At 59.6% G+C, this 15,000-nt stretch overlaps 1 non-coding gene across 1 annotated transcript; it reads left to right on the top strand.

Moving 5' to 3' along the window:
• The first annotated feature begins 11,517 nt into the window (after positions 1-11,517).
• LOC131867279 (5S ribosomal RNA) lies at positions 11,518-11,636 on the top strand. Its single transcript, XR_009365838.1, has one exon. It is a non-coding gene; the product is annotated as a 5S ribosomal RNA (ribosomal RNA).
• Positions 11,637-15,000: the final 3,364 nt, after the last annotated feature.

Below are 15,000 nucleotides of genomic sequence, written 5' to 3'. Positions count from 1 at the left end.
TGATAGACGCCAACGAGCCCGCGCATAGCAATCGAGGTGTAAAAAGGGCGTTGAAGGCAGGAAGCCTGGACGAAAGAGGCTACGAGGTCACCTCGAAGCGGTCTAAGAATCGGGCGCACTTGGGGCGACTACCAGTGCCAACCCCTTATCCCGCGGTGCGTCCGACACACAGAAATTTCCAAGGCGGCCAAGGAGCCTCCCCGCATAGCAATCGGGGTGTGAGGTTACGGATGCAGCATTGATAGCAATCGAGGTGTGAGGCGAAGGATGCAGAAGTGAGAGCCGAGGGATGTAGCAGAGATAGCAATCGGGGTGTGTGATGCAGAAGAGATAGCAATCGAGGTGTGCGGTGGGAAGGGCCCAGCAGCCAGAATGCATGAAGCGACGGATGAAGCAGTGATGACAACCGGGCTGTGAGGAGAGGAGGGATGCAGCCAAGAAAGCAATCAGGGCTCGAGGCAAGGGATGCATCAAGGATAGCAATCATGTTGTGAGGCGAGATTCCAAAGGCTAAACGTGAGAGGCTGCAGGGTCGACTCAGAGAGGTCTATGCATGTGAGAGGCTGAAAGCAAGGTCGACTCGGAGCGGTCTATGCATCGGGCGCGCTTGGGGCGACTACCAGTGCCAACCCCTTATCCCGCGACGCGTCCGACAAAGAGAACGTTCCAAGGCGGCAGAGGAGGTTACCAGCCGAAGGATGCAGTAGCAATAACAGGTATAGTTCCGCGGCGGCCGAGAAGACTCACCGCATAGGAATCGGGATGCGAGGCGAGGGATGCGGCGGGAAGGCCCCGACGGCTAAACGGAAGAGGCTGCAGGGCCGCCTCGGAATGGTCCAAGCATCGGATGCGATTGGGACGACTACCAGTGCCAACCCCTTATCCCGCGATGCGTCCGATACACAGATAGTTCCAAGGCGGCCGAGGAGCCTCACCGCATATCAATCGGGGTGCGAGGCGAGGGATGGGGCGGGAAGGCCCCAACGGCTAGACGGAAGAGGCTTCAGGGCCACCTCGGAATGGTCCAAGCATCGGACGCGCTTGGGGCGACTGCCAGTGCCAACCCCTTATCCCGCGATGCGTCCGATACACAGATGGTTCCAAGGCGGCCGAGGAGCCTCACCGCATAGCAATCGGGGGTGCGAGGCGAGGGATGGGGCGGGAAGGCCCCAACGGCTAGACGGAAGAGGCTTCAGGGCCGCCTAGGAATGGTCCAAGCATCGGACACGCTTGGGGCGACTACCAGTGACAGCCCCCTATCCCGCGATGCGTCCGATACGAAGATGGTTCCAAGGCGGCCGAGGAGCCTCACCGCATAGCAATCGGGGTGCGAGGTGGGGGATGCGGCGAGATGGCCCCAACGGCTAGACGGAAGAGGCCACAGGGCCGCGTCGGAATAGTCCAAGCATCGGACGCGCTTGGGGCGACTACCAGTGACAACCCCTTATCCCGCGATGCGTCCGATACGAAGATAGTTCCAAGGCGGCCGAGGAGCCTCACCGCATAGCAATCGGGGTGCGAGGTGGGGGATGCGGCGAGATGGCCCCAACGGCTAGACGGAAGAGGCTGCAGGGCCGCCTCGGAATAGTCCAAGCATCGGACGCGCTTGGGGCCACTACCAGTGACAACCCCTTATCCCGCAATGCGTCCGATACGAAGATAGTTCCAAGGCGGCCGAAGAGCCTCACCGCATAGCAATCGGGGTGCGAGGTGGGGGATGCGGCGAGATGGCCCCAACGGCTAGACGGAAGAGGCCACAGGGCCGCCTCGGAATAGTCCAAGCATCGGACGCGCTTGGGGCGACTACCAGTGACAACCCCTTATCCCGCGATGCGTCCGATACGAAGATAGTTCCCAGGCGGCCGAGGAGCCTCACCGCATAGCAATCGGGGTGCGAGGCGAGGGATGCGGCGAGATGGCCCCAAAGGCTAGACGGAAGAGGCTGCAGGGCTGCCTCGGAATAGTCCAAGCATCGGACGCGCTTGGGGCGACTACCACTGCCAACCCCTTATCCCGCGATGCGTCCGATACACAGATAGTTCCGAGGCGGCCGAGGAGGTGGGGGATGCAGCGAGATGGCCCCAACGGCTAGACGGAAGAGGCTGCAGGGCCGCCTCGGAATAGTCCAAGCATCGGACGCGCTTGGGGCGACTACCAGTGACAACCCCTTATCCCGCGATGCGTCCGATACACAGATAGTTCCGAGGCGGCCAAGGAGCCTCACCGCATAGCAATCGTGGTGCGAGGTGGGGGATGCGGCGAGATGGCCCCAACGGCTAGACGGAAGAGGCTGCAGGGCCGCCTCGGAATGGTCCAAGCATCGGATGCGCTTGGGGCGACTACCACTGCCAACCCCTTATCCCGCGATGCGTCCGATACACAGATAGTTCCAAGGCGGCCGAGGAGCCTCACAGCATAGCAATCAGGGTGCGAGGCGAGGGATGCGGCGAGAAAGCCCCAACGGCTAGAGGGAAGAGGCTTCAGGTCCGCCTCGGAATGGTCCAAGCATCGGACGCGCTTGGGGCGACTACCAGTGACAACCCCTTATCCCGCGACGCGTCCGATACACAGATAGTTCCAAGGCGGCCGAGGAGCCTCACCGCATAGCAATCGGGGTGCGAGGCGAGGGATGCGGCGAGAAGGACCCAACGGCTACACGGAAGAGGCTTCGGGGCCGCCTCGGAATGGTCCAAGCATCGGACGCGCTTGGGGCGACTACCAGTGACAACCCCTTATCCCGCGACGCGTCCGATACACAGATAGTTCCAAGGCGGCCGAGGAGCCTCACCGCATAGCAATCGGGGTGCGAGGCGAGGGATGCGGCGAGAAGGACCCAACGGCTACACGGAAGAGGCTTCGGGGCCGCCTCGGAATGGTCCAAGCATCGGACGCGCTTGGGGCGACTACCAGTGACAACCCCTTATCCCGCGACGCGTCCGATACACAGATAGTTCCAAGGCGGCCGAGGAGCCTCACCGCATAGCAATCGGGGTGCGAGGCGAGGGATGCGGCGAGAAGGACCCAACGGCTAGACGGAAGAGGCTTCGGGTCCGCCTCGGAATGGTCCAAGCATCGGACGCGCTTGGGGCGACTACCAGTGACAACCCCTTATCCCGCGACGCGTCCGATACACAGATAGTTCCAAGGCGGCCGAGGAGCCTCACCGCATAGCAATCGGGGTGCGAGGCGAGGGATGCGGCGAGAAGGACCCAACGGCTAGACGGAAGAGGCTTCGGGTCCGCCTCGGAATGGTCCAAGCATCGGACGCGCTTGGGGCGACTACCAGTGACAACCCCTTATCCCGCGACGCGTCCGATACACAGATAGTTCCAAGGCGGCCGAGGAGCCTCACCGCATAGCAATCGGGGTGCGAGGCGAGGGATGCGGCGAGAAGGACCCAACGGCTAGACGGAAGAGGCTTCGGGTCCGCCTCGGAATGGTCCAAGCATCGGACGCGCTTGGGGCGACTACCAGTGACAACCCCTTATCCCGCGACGCGTCCGATACACAGATAGTTCCGAGGCGGCCGAGGAGCCTCACCGCATAGCAATCGGGGTGCGAGGCGAAGGATGCGGCGAGAAGGACCCAACGGCTAGACGGAAGAGGCTTCGGGTCCGCCTCGGAATGGTCTAAGCATCGGACGCGCTTGGGGCGACTACCAGTGACAACCCCTTATCCCGCGACGCATCCGATACACAGATAGTTCCAAGGCGGCCGAGGAGCCTCACCGCATAGCAATCGGGGTGCGAGGCGAGGGATGCGGCGAGAAGGACCCAACGGCTAGACGGAAGAGGCTTCAGGGCCGCCTCGGAATGGTCCAAGCATCGGACGCGCTTGGGGCGACTACCAATGACAACCCCTTATCCCGCGACGCGTCCGATACACAGATAGTTCCGAGGCGGCCGAGGAGCCTCACCGCATAGCAATCGGGGTGCGAGGCGAGGGATGCGGCGAGAAGGACCCAACGGCTAGACGGAAGAGGCTTCAGGGCCGCCTCGGAATGGTCCAAGCATCGGACGCGCTTGGGGCGACTACCAGTGACAACCCCTTATCCCGCGACGCGTCCGATACACAGATAGTTCCGAGGCGGCCGAGGAGCCTCACCGCATAGCAATCGGGGTGCGAGGCGAGGGATGCGGCGAGAAGGACCCAACGGCTAGACGGAAGAGGCTTCAGGGCCGCCTCGGAATGGTCCAAGCATCGGACGCGCTTGGGGCGACTACCGTTGCCAACCCCTTATCCCGCGATGCGTCTGATACACAGATAGTTCCGAGGCGGCCGAGGAGCCTCACCGCATAGCAATCGGGTTGCGAGGCAGATTATTGGGAAGGGAACCCCCTGGGATGCGGCTCAAGCAGTGCCCAAAGGGACTGGAATGCGGAATCACATCGAGAGACCCAAATGCTATACGAGGGCTCAAATCGAATTATCGATTTGGCCACGACATGGACGCATCGGAACGACTACCTTTGCCGAACCACTCGCAATTGCATCCATACCGAAACCAATAGACATTTCCGTTAGAGCCCTCGCATAGCATTCGGGAATCTCGCATGCCCCTCTAAATCGACCAATGCTGGCGCTCAATGAAAATCCGAGCGCTACCACCGTTCGAGCGCCAGCATTGGTCGAGTTAGAGGGGCACGGGGGAGAATGCTCCAGTCAACACCTCCCCTATATAAGTTATTTGTCCGATTCTCGCACAACCGTAGTCTGCCTCGTCGAATCAAACAACGGTCCCAGATTCCGACTTCCGTTCCGTAGAGACCCAAAAGCTAGATGGAGGCTCGCAAGAAAGAGAGTCGGCGCATAGCAATCGGGTTTCTCGAACGTTTAGGGACCGAGCTCACTTGCGGATAGGGCAAAATCCGCCAAGCAACCCAAAAGCTAGACGGGGGCTCGAATCGAATCGCCTAGGCGGCCACAACAACGACGTGTTGGATCGACTACCAGTGCCAAACCATTCAGCAAGACTAGTCTGTGTCGAGGCCGGATAGAGATTCTCAGAGAGCGCCCGCATAGCATTTAGGAGACCTGCCGCGTCCCTCACACTCGACAAATGGTGGTGCACGTTTATAAATCCGAGCGATCCCAACCCTTTCAAGCACCAACATCGGTCGAGATAGAGGGGCACGGAGGGGGCTGCGTGAGACAACACAGTCCCCTATATAAGTTATTTGTCCGATTCTCACACATCCGAAGAATGGTCATCAAATCGGACAACAGCCCAAACTTCCGACTTCCGTCCCAGAAAGCCCAAGAGCTATCTAAAACGTTCATGGCCGGAACTCGATCGCGGCTATACCAGTCCGCCAAGCAACCCAAAAGCTAGACTGGAGCTCTAGTCGAATCACCTCTGTGGCCATTGCAAGGACGTGTTGGAGCGACTACCATTGCCGAACCATTCCGCAGGTCGAGTCCATACCAAGGCCGCATAGAGATTCACGATGAGCTCCTGCATAGCAATCAGGAGACTTGCCGTGTCCATCACAATCGATAAATCCTGGTGCAAGATTTTTGCATCCGAGCGCTCCAACCAGTCGAGCACCAGCATCAATCGACATAAACGGGCACGGGGGGAGGATGCTCGAGAACACTACCTCCCCTATATAAGTTATTTGTCCGATTCTCAAGCAGCCGAAGTCTGGTCATCGAATCGGGTCAAAGACCACAACTTCCGACTTTACCCACAATGCAAGTCATCGAATCGAACATCGGCCCCCGAGTCGGACTCCATGCGTATGTCAGGTCATCGGACCCAAATTCCGCCTTCCTGCGCATGGCGGGCCATCAATATCAACTCGGTCATCGGACCCAAACTCCGCCTTTTTGCGTATGGCACGCCTTCAAATCGGTCATCGGACCCAAATTCCGCCTTCCTGTGCATGGCGGGCCATCAACATCAACTCGGTCATCGGACCCAAATTCCGCCTTTCTGCGCATGGCACGCCATCAACTCGGTCATCGGACCCAAATTCCGCCTTCCTGCGCATGGCAGGTCATCGGACACAAATTCAGACCTCGCCAATATGCCTACGTATCGAATCGGTCATCGGACCCAACTTCCGACTTCATCCATACTGTAGGGTCTTTGAGGTTGGCGCGGTGCGCTCAACCCAGGGAGTCGACCCATCGAAGCATACACCTCCCCTATATAAGCTATTTGTCCGATTCCCACACCTGTGTAGTTTGCACCTCTGACCAGGACATCGACCCCAACTTCCGAACTCGACTGCAACGACGGCACCAGCGCCTTGGTGCGCACCTTGCGACGCACAGTCCCAACATTCGCCTTCCTGCACATGGCAGGTCATCGGACCCAAATTCCGACCTCGCGAGTATGCCTACATATCGAATCGGTCATCGGACCCAACTTCCGACTTCATCCATACCGTAGGGTCTTTGAGGTTGGCGCGGTGCGCTCAACCCGGGGAGTCGACCCAACGAAGCATACACCTCCCCTATATAAGCTATTTGTCCGATTCCCACACCTGTGTAGTTTGCACCTCCGATCAAGACATCGACCCCAACTTCCGAACTCGCCTCCAACGACCGAACCAGCGCCTTGGTGCGCACCTTGCAACGCACAGTGCCAACATTCGCCTTCCTGCACGTGGCAGGTCATCGGACCCAAATTCCGACCTCGCGAGTATGCCTACATATCGAATCGGTCATCGGACCCAACTTCCGACTTCATCCATACCATAGGGTCTTTGAGGTTGGCGCGGTGCGCTCAACCCGGGGAGTCGACCCAACGAAGCATACACCTCCCCTATATAAGCTATTTGTCCGATTCCCACACCTGTGTAGCTTGCACCTCCGATCAGGACATCGACCCCAACTTCCGAACTCGACTAAAAAGACCGCACCAGCGCCTTGGTGTGCACCTTGCAACGCACAGTGTCAACATTCGCCTTCCTGCACATGGCAGGTCATCGGACCCAAATTCCGACCTCATGAGCATACCTACTAATCGAATTGGTCATCGGACCCAACTTCCGACTTCATCCATACCGTAGGGTCTTTGAGGTTGGCGCGGTGCGCTCAACCTGGGGAGTCGACCCATCGAAGCATACACCTCCCCTATATAAGCTATTTGTCCGATTCCGACACCTGTGTAGTTTGCACCTCCGCTCAGGACATCGACCCCAACTTCCGAACTCGCCTGCAACGACCGAACCAGCGCCTTGGTGCGCACCAAAAGTGCGCACTTTTGGAGGGCACTTTTGTGCGCTCCAAAGGTGCGCACTTTTGGAGGGCACTTTTCTGCGCTCCAAAGGTGCGCACTTTTGGAGGGCACTTTTTGGAGGGCACTTTTCTGCGCTCCAAAGGTGCGCACTTTTGGAGGGCACTTTTTGGAGGGCACTTTTCTGCGCTCCAAAGGTGCGCACTTTTGGAGGGCACTTTTTGGAGGGCACTTTTCTGCGCTCCAAAGGTGCGCACTTTTGGAGGGCACTTTTTGGAGGGCACTTTTCTGCGCTCCAAAGGTGCGCACTTTTGGAGGGCACTTTTTGGAGGGCACTTTTCTGCGCTCCAAAGGTGCGCACTTTTGGAGGGCACTTTTCTGCGCTCCAAAGGTGCGCACTTTTGGAGGGCACTTTTTGGAGGGCACTTTTCTGCGCTCCAAAGGTGCGCACTTTTGGAGGGCACTTTTTGGAGGGCACTTTTCTGCGCTCCAAAGGTGCGCACTTTTGGAGGGCACTTTTTGGAGGGCACTTTTCTGCGCTCCAAAGGTGCGCACTTTTGGAGGGCACTTTTGTGCACTCCAAAGGTGCGCACTTTTGGAGGGCACTTTTCCTGTGCTCCAAAGGTGCACACCTAGGTGAGCACCTTCGACCACACCTTGTAGCACACCAAACTCTGACTTTCGACTTCATCCGCAATGCAGGGTCTTTGAGGTTGGCGCAATGCGCACAACCAGGGGAGTCGACCCATCAAACCCAACACCTCCCCTATATAAGCTATTTGTCTGATTCTCATACATGCGTAGCCTGCAGGAGCAATTAGGACATCGACCCCAACTTTCGGCTTCTAAACGAAAACAAGGTCTTTGAGGTTGGTGTAATGCGAACAACTAGGGGAGTCAACCCATCAAACCCAACACCTCCCCTATATAAGCTATTTGTCTGATTCTCATACATGTGTAGTCTACAGGAGCAATTAGGACATCGACCCCAACTTTTGACTTCTTAACGAAAACAAGGTCTTTGAGGTTGACGTAATGCGCACAACCAGGGGAGTCGACCCATCAAACCCAACACCTCCCCTATATAAGCTATTTGTCCGATTCTCATACATGTGTAGCCTGCAGGAGCCATTAGGACATTGACCCCAACTTTTGACTTCTTAACGAAAACAAGGTCTTTGAGGTTGGCGTAATGCGCACAACCAAGGGAGTTGACCCATCAAACCCAACACCTCCCCTATATAAGCTATTTGTCTGATTCTCATACATGTGTAGCCTGCAACAACGATTAGGACATCCACCCCAACTTCTGAATTCGTCTGCGTTGACCGCACCAAAGGTGCACGCCTTGGTGCTCACCAAAATCCGACTTCCGACTTCTTCTGCTATGCGGGGTCTTTGAGGTTGGCGCAGTGCGCACAACCAGGGGAGTCAACCCACCGAATGCAACACCTCCCCTATATAAGCTATTTGTCTGATTCTCATACATGCGTAGACTGCAGCAATGATTAGGACATCCACCCCAACTTTTGACTTCTTAAACAAGACAGGGTCTTTGAAGTTGGTGCAGTGCACACAACCAGGGGAGTCGACCCATCAAACGCAACACCTCCCCTATATAAAGCTATTTGTCCGATTCTCATACGTGTAGTCTGCAGCAGCGATTAGGACATCGACCCCAACTTCCGAATTTGTTTGCATTGACCGCACCAAAGGTGCACGCCTTGGTGTGCACCCTGGAGTGCACTTTGGTGCTCACCTCGGTGCACACTTTGGTGTGCACCTCGGTGTGCACCAAAGGTGCGCACCTTGGAGCGCACCAAAGGTGTACACTTTGGAGCGCACCACATAGGGTCTTTGAGAGGTTGGCGCAGTGCGCACACCAAGGTGGGTGTTGAGGTGCGTGCCGAGGTGGGTGGGTGCTAGGGTGCGCTCCATGGTGGGTGCCAGGGTGGGTGCGTGCTAGGGTGGATTCCAAAGAGGGTCATAGGGTGGGTGCCAAGGTGGGTTGGTGATATAGTGGGTTCAAAGGTGGGTACTAGGGTGGGTTCCAAGGTGGGTCACAAGTTGGGTGCCAGGATGCGTGGGTGTTAGGTTGGGTGCCAAGGTGGGCTCCTGCGTGGGTGGGTGCTAGGGTGGGTTTCAAGGTGGACGCGAGGGCGGGTGCCAAGGTGGGTAACAAGTTGGGTGTTAGGATGGGTGAGTGCTAGAGTGGGTGCCAAGGTGGGTGGGTGCTAAGGTGGATGCCAAGGTGGTTCACAGGGTGGGTGGGTTCTAGGGTGAGTTCCAAGGTGGGTCACAGGTTCAGTGCTAGGGTGGGTGTCAAGGCGGGTGTCGAGGTGCCTGGGTGCTAGGGTGTGGATGCCAATGTGGGTCATAGGGTGGGTACTAGGGTGGGCTGCAATGTGGGTGCCAAGGTGGGTAACATGCTCGGTGGGTTCTAAATTGGGTGCCAGGGTGGGTGTGCACCCACCTTGCCCGAGGTGGGTGCCAAGGTGCCAGTGTGGGTGGGTGCTAAGGTGGATGCCAAGGTGGGTGAGAAGGTGGGTGATAGGTTGAGTGGTAGGATGGGTGGGTGCCAAGATGGGTCACAGGGTGGGTGCAAGGGTGGGTAGGTGCTAGGGTTGGTGTCAGGGTGGGTGGGTGCTAGGTTGGGTTCCAAGGTGGGTGCGAGGGTGAGTGTCAAGGTGGGTCACAGGTTAGGTGCTAGGATGGGTGAGTGCTAGGGTGCAAAGGTGCCAGGGTGGGTGCTAGGATGGGTCGATGCTAGGGTGAGTGGCAAGGTGGGTCCACAAGTGTCAAGGTGGGTGCCGAGGTGGGTGCCAAGTCGGCGACTGCTATGGTGGATGCCAAGGTGGGTCACGGGGTGGGTGCCAAGTTGCTAGGTTGGGTTCCAAGGTGGGTGCCAACGTGGGTGCTAGGGTGCGTGGGTTAAAGGGTGTGTCACAACGTGGGTGCCAGGATGGGTGCGCACCCACACTGGCCAAGACGGGTGCGGGTGCAAGGTTGGGTTCCAAGCCCGGTCACAGGCTGGGTGCTAGGATGGGTGGGTGCCAAGGTGGGCACCAGGGTGGGTGCACCCACCCTGGCCAAGGTGGGTCACGGGGTGGGTCCTAGGGTGGGTAACGGGGTGGGTACTAAGGTGCGTGCCAAGGTGGGTCATAGGGTGGGTGCCAAGGTGGGCACCAGGGTGGGTGTGCACCAACCCTAGCCAGGGTAGGTCACGGGGTGGTTGTCGGGGTGGGCGTCAAGGAGCCAAGGTGGGTGGCAAGTAGCCAAGTTGCGTGCCAAGGTGGGTGTCGGGGTGGGTGCCAAGGATCCAAGGTGGGTGCCAAGGAACCAAGGTGGGTGTCTGGGTGGGTGCCGAGGTGGGAGCCAGGGTGGGTCCCAAGGTGAGTGCAAAGGTGGGTGCCAGGGTCAAGGTGAGTGCCAATGTGGGTTCCAAGGTGCCAGGGTCAGGGTGAGTGCCAATGTGGGTTCAAAGGTGCTAAGTTGGGTGCGAGGTTGGGTGCGAGGGTGGGTGGGTGCCAAGGTGTGCTAGGTGGAAGCCCGGGTGGGTCGGCATCCCATGGGTGTCGAGTTGGGTGCCTGATGGGTGCTTCTTGTCAAGTTTTAGTCGTCGGGACTCATTTCGAGCCTTAGAGGTCGTTTCTTGTCCGGTTGCCCTGTCTTCGACCTGGGAACCCAATTTTGGTCCTCGGGTCCCATTTTTTTTTGTCTCGCATCCCACTTTTGGCCTGTGGCCTTTTCGGGGTCGATTCTCGTTTTGGGCATCAGAGCATGTTTCTTCTCCTAAAACCCAATATTTGTTTATTAAGTCTCGGAACACATTTTTGTTCTCGTGGACCCATCATGGGTCTTGGAACGCATTTGTGGTCCTTGGGTCCCATTTTGCATCCCGAAACTTGTGTTTTGGTGCTTGATCCCTATTTTGGGTGCCCACCTTGCACCAAGTGCGCACCCGGGGCAAACCGAGCGCCTTGGTGCACCGGGGCAAGATCGAGCGTGCACCCGAGGCGCCCCGAACATGCACCAAGGTGCACTCGGCCCACATGTGAGCGCAGGTCGTTGCGCCCGAGGTGGTGTGTGGGCACCGCGTTGCAGACGGGACACTGCACGCACACGACGCCCCCTCCAGGTGCACGCACGTAGGCCGGGCCGGGTGCACACCCGACGCCCTAGCAAGGTGCGCGCACCCGGGCAGGGCTCACACTTGGCGAACGGGGCGCACTTCGCGAGGGAGGGTGTGCACCTCGACGGGGGTGGGTGGCCGGGGTGGATTCGCACGTGGGTCGCGGTTTGCTAAGTACACACTGCGACAAGCTCATAACGGGTGCGATCATACCAGCGTTAGTGCACCGGATCCCATCAGAACTCCGCAGTTAAGCGCGCTTGGGCCGGAGTAGTACTGGGATGGGTGACCTCCCGGGAAGTCCCGGTGTTGCACCCTTTTTTAGTTTTTCGCCGGGCGTCGCAATGCTATTTGAATAAACCTTTTGCCCGTTTGCGTTCTCGTCGGGGCCGGGCCGGGCCGGGGTGCGCTGCCCGCACTACCGCGCGCGCGGGGGCGACACCGAGCGCGCACCCGAGGCGCCCCGAGCACACAGGCCACGGTGCAACCCGGGCGTTGTGCGCGCACCCCGGTGCGCCCGAGGTGCTGCGCGCGCACCCAGGTGAAATCGGTGTGCACCTCGGCCAGTGCGCGCTCGGTCGAGTCGCGCACGTTGGCCAAGGTGCACGGTGATGTTTCTTACTCTAAGGTTCCGCACCAGACGCCCGGGACAGGTGAGCGAAGCTGGGCGGGGCCGGGTGCGCGGCCGGGGCAGGTGCACGCAGCTGGAGAGAGCTTTGGAGCACACTTCGGAGCGCACCAATGATGCGCTCCATTCAAAAGTTTCCTGAAAAGGCAAAAAAAGTTGAGATTATAGAATTTCCCACTTGAGAGATTGTAAAAAAAAAAAATTTAAAATGAAGGAAACGCGGGTGCCAAGGTGTGCGCAGCCCAGCCAAGGTGTGCGCACCAAGGCGCCCACCCTGGCGAAGGTGCACGCAAGGTGCGCACCCGAGGCAAACCGGACAATTAACCCAACTTTCGACTTCGCGCGCACCTTGGAGCGCACTTCGGAGCGCTCCTTGGTGCGCACCAATCTTGGGCACCTCGGAGTGCACCATGGCGCCCACCAAGGTGCGCACCCGGGGCAAACCGAGCTCCGACTTCGTGCGCACCTTGGAGCGCACGAAAGGTGCGCACCATGGCGCCCACCAAGGTGCGCAGCCCAGCCAAGGCGTGCGCATCAAGGTGCGCACCCTGGCGAAGGTGCGCACCCGGGGCAAACCGAGCTCCGACTTCGTGCGCACCTTGGAGCGCACAAAAGGTGCGCAACCCAGCCAAGGTGTGCGCACCCCGGTCAAACCGAGCTCCGAATCGTGCGCACCAGAGGTGCACGCCATCGTGCGCACCTTGGAGCACACTTCGGAGCCCTCCTTGGTGCGCGCCGATGTTGCGCACCTCGGAGCGCACCCGGGGAAAACAATGCAATTAACCCGACTTTCGACTTCGTGGGCACCTCGGAGCGCTCTCGGGTTCGCACCTCGGAGCACACCGAGGTGCGCACCTTTGATGCGCTGCCTTCACCAATTTCCAGAAAAGGCAAGAAAACATTGAGAAGGTGTGCGCACCGAGGTGCCCACCCTGGCGAAGGTGCACGCGAGGTGCGCACCCGGGGCAAACCGGGCTCCGACTTCGTGCACGCCGCACCTTGGAGCACACTTCGGAGCGCTCCTTGGTGCGCACCAGGGCGCGCAACCCAGCCGAGGTGCCCACCCCGGCGAAGGTGCACGCGAGGTGCGCACCCGGGGCAAACCGGGCTCCGACTTCGTGCACGCCATGGTGCCCACCGCGGCGAAGGTGCACGCGAGGTGCGCACCCGGGGCAAACCGGGCTCCGACTTCGTGCACGCCGCACCTTGGAGCACACTTCGGAGCGCTCCTTGGTGCGCACCATGGTGCCCACCAGGGCGCGCAACCCCGCCGAAGGTGCACGCGAGGTGCGCACCCGGGGCAAACCGGGCTCCGACTTCGTGCACGCCGCACCTTGGAGCACACTTCGGAGCGCTCCTTGGTGCGCACCATGGTGCCCACCAGGGCGCGCAACCCCGCCGAAGGTGCACGCGAGGTGCGCACCCGGGGCAAACCGGGCTCCGACTTCGTGCACGCCATGGTGCGCACCGCGGCGAAGGTGCGCACCCGGGGCAAACCGGGCTCCGACTTCGTGCACGCCGCACCTTGGAGCACACTTCGGAGCGCTCCTTGGTGCGCACCAGGGCGCGCAACCCAGCCGAGGTGCCCACCCCGGCGAAGGTGCACGCGAGGTGCGTACCCGGGGCAAACCGGGCTCCGACTTCGTGCACGCCGCACCTTGGAGCACACTTCGGAGCGCTCCTTGGTGCGCACCATGGTGCCCACCAGGCCGCGCAACCCATCCAAGGTGTGCGCACCAAGGTGCACGCGAGGTGCGCACCCGGGGCAAACCGGGGTCCGACTTCGTGCACGCCGCACCTTGGAGCACACATCGGGGCGCTCCCGGGTTCGCACCGGCGTTGCGCACCGTGGTGGGCACCTCGGAGCACACCAAGGTGGGCAGCGAGGTGCGCACCTTTGATGCGATGCCTTCACTAATTTCCATAAAAGGCAAAAAAAAAACGAGATTTTAAAATTTCCGTTTTGAAAGATAGTGAGAAAAAGGGAATGCTGGTGCCATCTTGAGCCCGCCCTGGTGCGCAGCCCAGCCAAGGTGTGCGCACCAAGGTGCCCACCCTGGCGAAGGTGCGCGCCCGGGCAATTAACCCAACTTCCAACTTCGCGCGCGCCAGGGTGGGAGCGCACCCAACAACCGGGCCTGGGAAGAGCCAATGCGAGAAACCCCACCAAACGCTCTGACAAAAAAAGAGGGGGCGCTCCAGTAACCCCGCTTCGGAGCGCACCCTGGGCAAACCCAGCCAAGGTGCCCACCCCGGCCAAGGTGCAGGCGAGGTGCGCACCCGGGGCAAACCGGGCTCCGACAACGTGCACGCCGCACCTTGGAGCACACTTCGTAGCGCTCCCGGGTGCGCACCTCAGAGCACACCAAGGTGGGCAGCGAGGTGCGCACCTTTGATGCGCTGCCTTCACTAATTTCCAGAAAAGGCAAAAAAAAAAGGAGATTTTAAAATTTCCGTTTTGAAAGATAGTGAAAAAAACGGAACGCGCGTGCCATCTTGAGCCCGCCCTGGTGCGCAGCCCAGGTAAGGTGCCCACCCTGGCAAAGGTGCGCACCCGGGCAATTAACCCTACTTCCGACTTCGTGCGCGCCAGGGTGGCAACCGGGCCTCGGAAGAGCCAATGCGAGAAACCCCACCAAACGCTCCGACAAAAAAAGAGGCGGCGCTCCAATAACCCCGCTTCGGAGCGCAGCCGGGGCAAACCCAGCCAAGGTGCCCACCCCGACGAAGGTGCACGCGAGGTGCGCACCCGGGGCAAACCGGGCTCCGACAACGTGCACGCAGCACCTTGGAGCACACTTCGAAGCACTCCCGGGTGCCCACCGGCGTTGCGCACCGTGGTGGGCAGCGAGGTGCGCACCTTTGATGCGCTGCCTTCACTAATTTCCAGAAAAAGGCAAAAAAAAATGAGATTTTAAAATTTCCGTTTTGAAAGATAGTGAAAAAAAAGGAACGCGGGTGCCATCTTGAGCCCGCCCTGGTGCGCAGCCCAGGCAAGGCATGCGCACCAAGGTGCCCACCCGAGGTGCACACCCGGGGCAAACCGGGCTCCGA

The sequence above is a fragment of the Cryptomeria japonica genome, unplaced genomic scaffold (genome assembly GCF_030272615.1).
Source record: "Cryptomeria japonica unplaced genomic scaffold, Sugi_1.0 HiC_scaffold_167, whole genome shotgun sequence".
Classification (NCBI taxonomy): Eukaryota; Viridiplantae; Streptophyta; class Pinopsida; order Cupressales; family Cupressaceae; genus Cryptomeria; species Cryptomeria japonica.
This window is presented reverse-complemented; position numbering and strand designations above follow the sequence as displayed.